The sequence below is a fragment of the Nematolebias whitei genome, chromosome 1 (assembly GCF_014905685.2).
Source record: "Nematolebias whitei isolate Nwh7 chromosome 1, NemWhi1, whole genome shotgun sequence".
Classification (NCBI taxonomy): Eukaryota; Metazoa; Chordata; class Actinopteri; order Cyprinodontiformes; family Rivulidae; genus Nematolebias; species Nematolebias whitei.
Genome location: NC_056498.1, coordinates 11,962,829 through 11,971,418, shown reverse-complemented (window position 1 = coordinate 11,971,418; position 8,590 = coordinate 11,962,829).

Below are 8,590 nucleotides of genomic sequence, written 5' to 3'. Positions count from 1 at the left end.
AACCACTTTGGCCAGGATTGCCTCAAACTAGTTAGAGAGTTTGAGAAAACAGCAAGGAAGAGGGCAGACTACAGGAACCATTTGCAATTCAACCTCAGATGTCGACAAAGTGGTATCATTCCCAAGAGCCTGGAACTAAAATCTTCGGTCAGCGGGCACCGGGCAAGCAAGATCCTTCAGAAGGCACAGACCCAGCTGCTGAATGAACGGGTGAGACAGACCAATTTTACTATTGAGCCCTTGAAGGCCAAAGAAGAGCACATTAAACAGAAACTAACTATGTGTCTAGATCAGACCACACTTCAGCAAGTGTTGGACTGTACAGATCAGGCACGCTTAGCACAGCATGTCAAGTCCAAGACTCGACAACAAAACAAGTTTAACTTACTAATAACTCATCAACAACATCACTATTCCAATAACAACACATTCAGTGTAGGACAACACTCCAGTAGTCAATTACATGCCAGGGAGACAGAAAAGTGGGTGAAGAATTTATCTGACAGACAGCTCATCCAGCCAGAGACAGAGATTCTTGCCAGGGGACTGAACTTTGCGGTTGCACCAAGTAGAATTCCTCTGGTGGAGATGATCACAGCCACAGAATCAGCCATCCACAACAACAAAATTAAAGAGGCTGAAGCAGAACAGCTCAGAATCAAAGTTTCAGCCTGCCTCAGCAATGCCAAACCACCACCTTCCAACATCAGTAGAGAGGAGAGGGACGCACTCACCACTCTTAGCAAGGACAAAAACATCATCATTCTCCCAGCAGACAAAGGAAGGTGCACAGTGATTTTGAACCAGAAAGACTATCATGAGAAAGTTATGACACTCCTTAGTGACGTAAACACTTATGAACCTCTGAAAAGAGATCCAGGAAGTGGTTACAAGAAGAAATTGATAGATTGCCTGAAAATTTTGGAGCAGGACAAGGCTATTGACCGTTTTCTGTACCACAGACTGTACCCAGGGGAGGCCACACCTAGTCTGTATGGTTTACCTAAAATCCACAAACAAGGTGTACCTTTAAGACCAATCGTTAGCATGATTAACTCTGTCACTTACAATGTTTCCAAATATCTGGCGTCTGTACTCATCCCTTTAGTTGGCAGCTCAGAACACCACATACAGAACACCATGGACTTTGTGGATAAGGTGAGGGATGTCATCATGGAGACTGATGAAACAATGGTCTCTTTTGATGTCACATCACTCTTTACGTGCATTCCTGTTGAGGATGCAGTAGAGGTGGTCAGTTTAAAATTAAAATCAGACACCACTCTGAGCAGCAGGACCACACTTTCTACAGAACAACTGTGTCAACTCTTGAAACTGTGCCTGCAGTCAACCTACTTCACATATGGGGAGCAATATTATAGGCAGAAACATGGGTGTGCTATGGGGTCTCCAGTTTCTCCTATTGTTGCCAACCTGTACACGGAGGAGGTAGAAAAGAGAGCCTTGACGTCCTTTTCAGGGACACCACCAAGTCATTGGTTCAGGTATGTTGATGACACCTGGGTTAAAAGTAAATCTCAGGAAGTCCAACATTTTACTGACCACATCAACTCTGTGGATAAATATATCAAGTTCACACGAGAAGATGTAAAAAATGACAAGTTGGCTTTCTTGGACTGTGAGGTCTCAGTCTCTGATAGAGGACATTTGCAAACTGAGGTGTACCGCAAACCCACCCACACAGACCAGTATTTGCAGTTTGACTCCCATCACCCTTTGGAGCACAAGTTAGGAGTCATCAGGACTCTGTATCACAGAGCAGACAGCGTCCCCACTAGCTCAGGAGCCAGGCAGAAGGAGAAATCCCACACAAGACAGGCTCTAGAGCAATGTGGATATCCTAACTGGGCCTTCCTAAAAGCAGAGAAGAAACCCAAACAGGACTCCAGTCAGCCAACAGGTGAAAAGGAGGAACCCAGACCCAGACCAGTGGTCATTCTATATGTTGAGGGAGTATCAGAGAAACTGAGACGTTTATTTTCTAAACATAACATCCCAGTGGCTTTTAAACCCCAAAATACATTACGGCAAAGACTGGTTCATCCCAAAGATCCAGTCCCCCGGCACAAACAGAGTAATGTTGTGTATGCTGTTCAGTGTCAGGAGGGCTGTGATCAGTCTTACATCGGGGAAACAAAACAGCCACTGGCCAAAAGGATGGCCCAGCACAGATCAACATCATCAGGCCAGGACTCTGCGGTCTACACTCATCTCCAGGCCAGCGGTCACTCTTTCAGGGATGAAGATGTGCACATCCTGGATAGAGAGGAACGATGGTTTGAGAGAGGAGTAAAGGAGGCCATCTTTGTGAAAAGAAATCGTCCATCGTTAAACAGGGGTGGAGGCCTACGTGTTCAATTGTCCCCCTCTTACAATGCTGTGATTGCTAGTATCACTCAGCCCTCTGTGAATAGTTCACAGCCATCAGTGTGCTAATGATCCATTGCTAGGCTGATGGTCCTTCTTGAGCATGTGATCAGCTGGTTTTGGTTGTCAGCAGCAAAACTGGTTGATCCACTCTGAGAAGGTGCTATTTAAGAGACTGAGCTGAAAACAGCACCTCAGACTGAAGAAGTCTCTCGGACGAGAGACGAAACGTTTCTACATTTTTTGTTGTTTTGCTTTGTTTTGTTTTTTTTTGAATGTCCAGAGGACCAGATTTAACTTTTTTAGATTTTTCTACCTGGATTATTGAGCATGCATCAGGATATTCTCAACATATATTCTGAGGGCTAACATGTTGCGAGATCTTGCATTGTTGCAAAAAAAAAATTGCAAAGATGGCAACTGTAATCTTTACTTACTTAAATGGCTGTAACTTTTTCATTTTTCCTCATAAGTTGATCTTATCTTAAAATTATGGCACGAGGAGGATCGAATATATGCATTTCAACAAACTGAGCATTTTTTTTATTCATAATAAAACAGTCAATTTCAATATTCATCATTTCAAGCTATTATAAACATTTTTCAATAAATAATTATTTTTTGTTGAATTTATGTTGAGGAAAATAGGGAAGAGCTAAACAATTCTAAAAGCCGCAGCCTTGCTAACAGTAATTTTTGTCTACAAGGAAAAAACGGGAAATGAGAAGAGAGTGCGTAAGCACAGCATTAAGCCCAAGGACTGCTGTCAATAACAGTTTGCATAGCTCAGTGTGCCTTTTCCTTCCCCAGCTGGATTATACACACATGCACGCTGACGTCCCTGACTAACAATAGCACACGATTCCATAATCCTTTTCACCACTGCTCTGCTTGTCTATTTTCACTCCGCTGCCTTCCCTTTCTTTGGCAATCTCTCAAATCCTTTTTCTGCCTCAATTTTCTGGCGATGTTTAAAACATGATAGATGATATACATAAAAACGTACACCAAACAAGACAAGGAAATATTCAATTGAAAACGTGGTAATGTTCCACAACTGAGGAGGTAAGTGTTATAGCTTCAGTGATGTCCAACTTCTGAAGCGCATACTGTAAGATACTGCATATTTACCTAAATAAATAATAATAATTGAAAAAAAACATACCTTATAAGGACAACAACTTTCTGAAGGAAATGAAAGTAAAACATCCATTCTTAGTTTAACAAGCAAAAAAGTACATAAACTTTTTATTTCACAAACAAAAACAATGATTAATAATTAGTACATCAGAATAATAAAAATAAGCATTCCAGTGTGATATTTATTTTAAATTTTGCAAAGACAATATCATTTGTGGGCAGCACGGTGTCTCAGTTGGTAGAGCTGTCGCTTCTCAGCGAGCAAGTCACCGGTTCAAATCCCGGCCGGGGGCCTTTCAGGGAGGAGTTTGCATGTTCTCTCCATGGATTTTCTCCAGGTACTCAGGTTTCCTCCCTCAAACCAAAAACATGCATGTTAAGCGTATTGGTAACTTTAAATTGTCTCTATGTGTCCCTGTGATGGACTGGAGACCTGTCCAAGGTGTCCCCCACCTCTCTCACAGTAATGGCTGGATATGGGCACCAGTGACTCCCGTGACACAAAAAGGAAGAAGTAGGTAAAGATAATGGATGAACTATCAGTTGTGAAACATCAATGGACCCCCTCATTTGTTTAATCCCTTGTTGCAGAGGAAATAGGAGAAACTGGAAATGTCCTCAGATCATCAGTGAACATTATGAGCATGATAACTTGAAAAATAAGTGAGATACAGACTTTTATTTTGGTGTGTGGCTGCATCTAGGTGTAAGAAAGTTTCCTTTTAAAATTTGGATTATGTATACATAAATATATAGATATATGCAAACCGACAATGCCTACTATGCTTTCTAGTTTGTATGCTGCTTAAAAGTACAGTTTCATTAAATGACTGGGGGTGACCATCGCGGTGGCCAACGATTAATTAATGGTGGCCAAGGCCACAATCAGCCACATCCTGGAGCTGCCATTGCATCTGGTTGAGGATAAAATTGCACCCTCCACTTGCCAGGATCCATCATCCTGTGCCGCCTGGGACAAGCAACAAACCATAAAACTATATCTGTTGTTCTATACAGTGTGCCTACTATACACTAGAATATATTGCACCAAAACATTGTTTACTTGCATCCCCTGCTTAATTTCAGTCCATAAAACTTTGAAAGTACAAACATTCACTTTCAAATCCATCAGATGGAGGACGCCACTGTACCACTTGTGACTTCTGATCTTTCCAGCAGCTGTTCTGTGCCAGACTTCATTCTGTTATGACAGAATCAATGGGATACTTTTGAGTAAATTATTTGTATTCTGAAGCTTTACAGCATCATGACATCTTATCAGCTGAGACATTTTTTTTCCTGCTTTCTGACATAAAAAACGTGGTTTATGCAGATTACATTTGTTATATTGTGAAATATATATATATTTTTTTTTTTCAAAAATGCATGATGATCATTTCATGTGCATATTTATCCATCAAGAAATTAGTCAAATTGTTGAACAAATTGTATTACTCTTTATCATTACAGGGAACAGCTCAGTCATCCAGTGATGTTTAAAGAGGATGAGACAAACTGCTGTTCAGACCTCAAGTTAGCTGACGTTGTCAGTAATCTTCAATGTCTGACTATAATTCTCTGAACACTAGAAAACGCCTTGTAACTGCAACTTTCCTTTCCTCCATTGACTACGTGACAGTATTTACATGAACGCTCCTACAAGCACCTTACAGATGTTGGATGCGGCCTAACATGGTGCGCTAAGATTCATAACAGGCTGTGATTACTGTATCCACCATTGCAACCTGTATTTACTGGGTAGCTGGACATCATAAAAAAATAAATAAATAAATAAAACATTTGTAGGCTCAATCATCCAGGTAGATAACAAAAGAAGGTTAAATCATTTCCCCTGGACCAGTTATTTAAGGGAGAAACGTTTCATCTTCCATCCGGAAGACTTCATCAGTCTGTGGCCTGTCAACCAGATCTGTCCCATAACTAGCCTTCACTGCTGGAATCTCAGAAGTAAGCTTTTAACACATGCAAAAGGGCCGATCTGTCCAAAACAATCAATCAGCATGTATAACAATCAAATGATTTAGCCTGCTCCTGAGATTCCAACAGGAAGTTGGCTTGAAACACAGCAATGAGGCACAGATCTGGTTGGCAGGCCACAGACTGATGAAGGCTTCTGGATGGAAGACAAAACTTTTTTCTCTTACAGAAACTGGTCCAGATGAAATGATTTAACCTTCTTTTGGACACCATTAACTTCAAGCAGACTCTTTCACTGGTTCATTTTCATCTTTAAATCACTTCTTGGTCTGCTGCCTTCATACATCTCCTCCTACATATCACTGTGTGAGTGCAGTTACAGCGTGCGCTCTCAGGACATTATTACATGAAGTGTTCCCTCTGTGCAGAATGAACTTTGTAAAAGAGCCTTCTCCTACTCCACTCCTGTTTCCTGGAATATCTTGCAAAAAGACCAGAAGCTCTCGACCTTGATCTCTCTAAGTGGCTTTAAACATCTGTTAAGATCCTGGCAAGAACCAATGCAGACATGTTCCTGTTTTTAGTTTTCTACATAGCTTTACTAGTTGTTTTTACATTTTTCAATACCTTTTTATTTGCACTTGTTATTCTCAATTTGTACGCATCCTTTATGATTGTCCACTGTTGTCATCACTCTTTGTTAAAAAAAATCAGGTCTCTCTTGTAAATGACTCCCCGAGGCTCAGTGGGATTAACCTGGATGAATAAAGGTTGAATGAAGAACGACGTCTCGTTTTGAGAACAACTGGAGAGAAATGTGGGCTTTGCTTAGTTGTTTTCAAGATGTTTGATGTCTTTATCTCTGTGTGCTGTTCTCATATTTGTTCCATTGTATATTTGTTAATCTAAGTTTTAAGCATAAAAATCCAAACCAAGAACAATTTAACAAAGGCCAAGAAGGATATCTAGCAGATATCCCAGTCAGTTACTACTGCATGTTAGAGAAGCAATGCGTGTCTTTCTTCTTTTCCTTAACTTACTGGGGACAGGTGATGTGCGGCTATGTCAAACTTAAAAAAATTACAAATGTTGCCATCTGCATGTCATTCATCATTCATTACAGAACAAAACAAAGCACCAACAACACTGTCTAAAAGCTGCTTAGCTGTCATCTGTTTTGCTCCATCCTATGTCACTCATTATAGAAGTAACACACCAACAAATACGCATTACTACAGCATCTTACCAAAGAACAAGCAGAAGACACAGGAGCACACACAGCTGAAGCTATTGTCATTGTTCTCAAGAGCAGTGATGAAAATGATGGTCGATATGAAAATGAAAGTTTTGAGTCTTCTGAAGAAGATGACTACAGCAACAGAATGCATAGCAGCAGATATATTTAATGAACTGAAAAATAAATACACGGTGCCGGCTTTATCATGAAATCCTGTTGTCACGTTAATGACTAATAAATAGTTTGTTAAAGTTAACTCATCTGAAAAATCATAAAAAGACACAAAGTTATTGGATCTTTCAGAAATATTTCCCTCAAACACGTTTAAAGAAGAGACACAGCCTTTAGTTCAACTTTATTCTAACCCACAGATGTACTAATCACAAAACAAGAATTAAACTTTAAAGCAAAGATAAAATTAAAAATATATATCTGTGAACAAGAAACAAAACCACACATCTAATTGAACAATAAAAATAGACACGATTAGTGCAAATACATCAAATGATGACGAAAACGTATTAAAAATTTAAACATATAAGTTTTTGTAGAATCTGGTTTATCAGAGATGTAATGGTGAACTAAAATTCACATATATATATATATATATATATATATATATATATATATATATATATAATTAATTTTTTATTCTTATTATTTGATAATTTTCATAATCCGTATTATTTTTAAATTTACCAGAAACTTCAAAATAAATTCTCACCCTGTATTGAAACCTATTTCAGGGTCTTAGCACCATCATTACCGCCACCAGCTGGTAAGGCACGTGACGTCAATTTGAACCCACCCTCTGGAACCGGTACCGAAAGCATAATGGAAACACAATGTGTACTGCACCAACCCTAGTAGAACCGTGCTGTACCGATATTAAAGGTACTAATGGAAAAGGGGCATATGGGAGCACCCAGGTGTGATGAGACTATATGTTTTGGTGGCATGAAGCTTGTTAGCCCATCACCCCCCCCCCGCCCCCTACAAAAAAATCATAAATTTCCCACAGCATAGTTTAAGCCGCTTAGTTCGAAGCGTGTGAAAAAAGTAGTGGCTTATAGACCAGAAATTACGGTAAATACATCTCAATTCTTGATACATAACAGCTGGCCAAACACAAAGCAGCTTCTGAAGAGGGAGCTTTAGTTCCCATGTGAAAAGCACATACAGTGTTTATGTGGAGAGCTGCCTTGATCTTTGTATTTTGGCAGCTAAAAGTTATCATACCGTCACAAACTTGTACTATGCCATGATGGAGGTGTCCAACTCAGTTACAAAAGAGGACCAACTTTAAAAACTTTGTCCCCTTGGGCCAGTTTTAGTTGATACATTATTTGCTTTCACGTTCATCAACAAGAGTTTATCAAAAACAGAAGGAATAAACATATTTTACAATTAAATCATCTTCTTTGGGGCTAGACACAATGTTAATGAGAACCAGATTTGACCCACGGGCCTTGAGCTTGACACTTGCTGTAAAACGTATGTAACAGTTCCTCTCAGAGTCAGAGTCAGAGTTTCTTTATTGTCATTCGCACCTCATGTGGTACATGTGGTGGAGCGAAATTATGTACACAGGGTCCCAGTTACATCCAACAATAAAATGTATAAGAAAAACAGTAATAACATCTAAGATATGAACTAAGAAAAACATCAACTAAATATACACTAAGCACTCATAACATAAAACATTGAACATCAGCACAAACATGAACATGAGTCTGTGTGAGCAGATGTGCACGCATGAACACATCAACATTGAAACAGATCAGCAGCAACATGAAACAGATCAGCAGCAACATGATATGGTTTTTCACAGTGATTATTCTAGTTAGAGATTCATGAGTCTAACAGCCTCAGGGTAGAAGCTGTTCC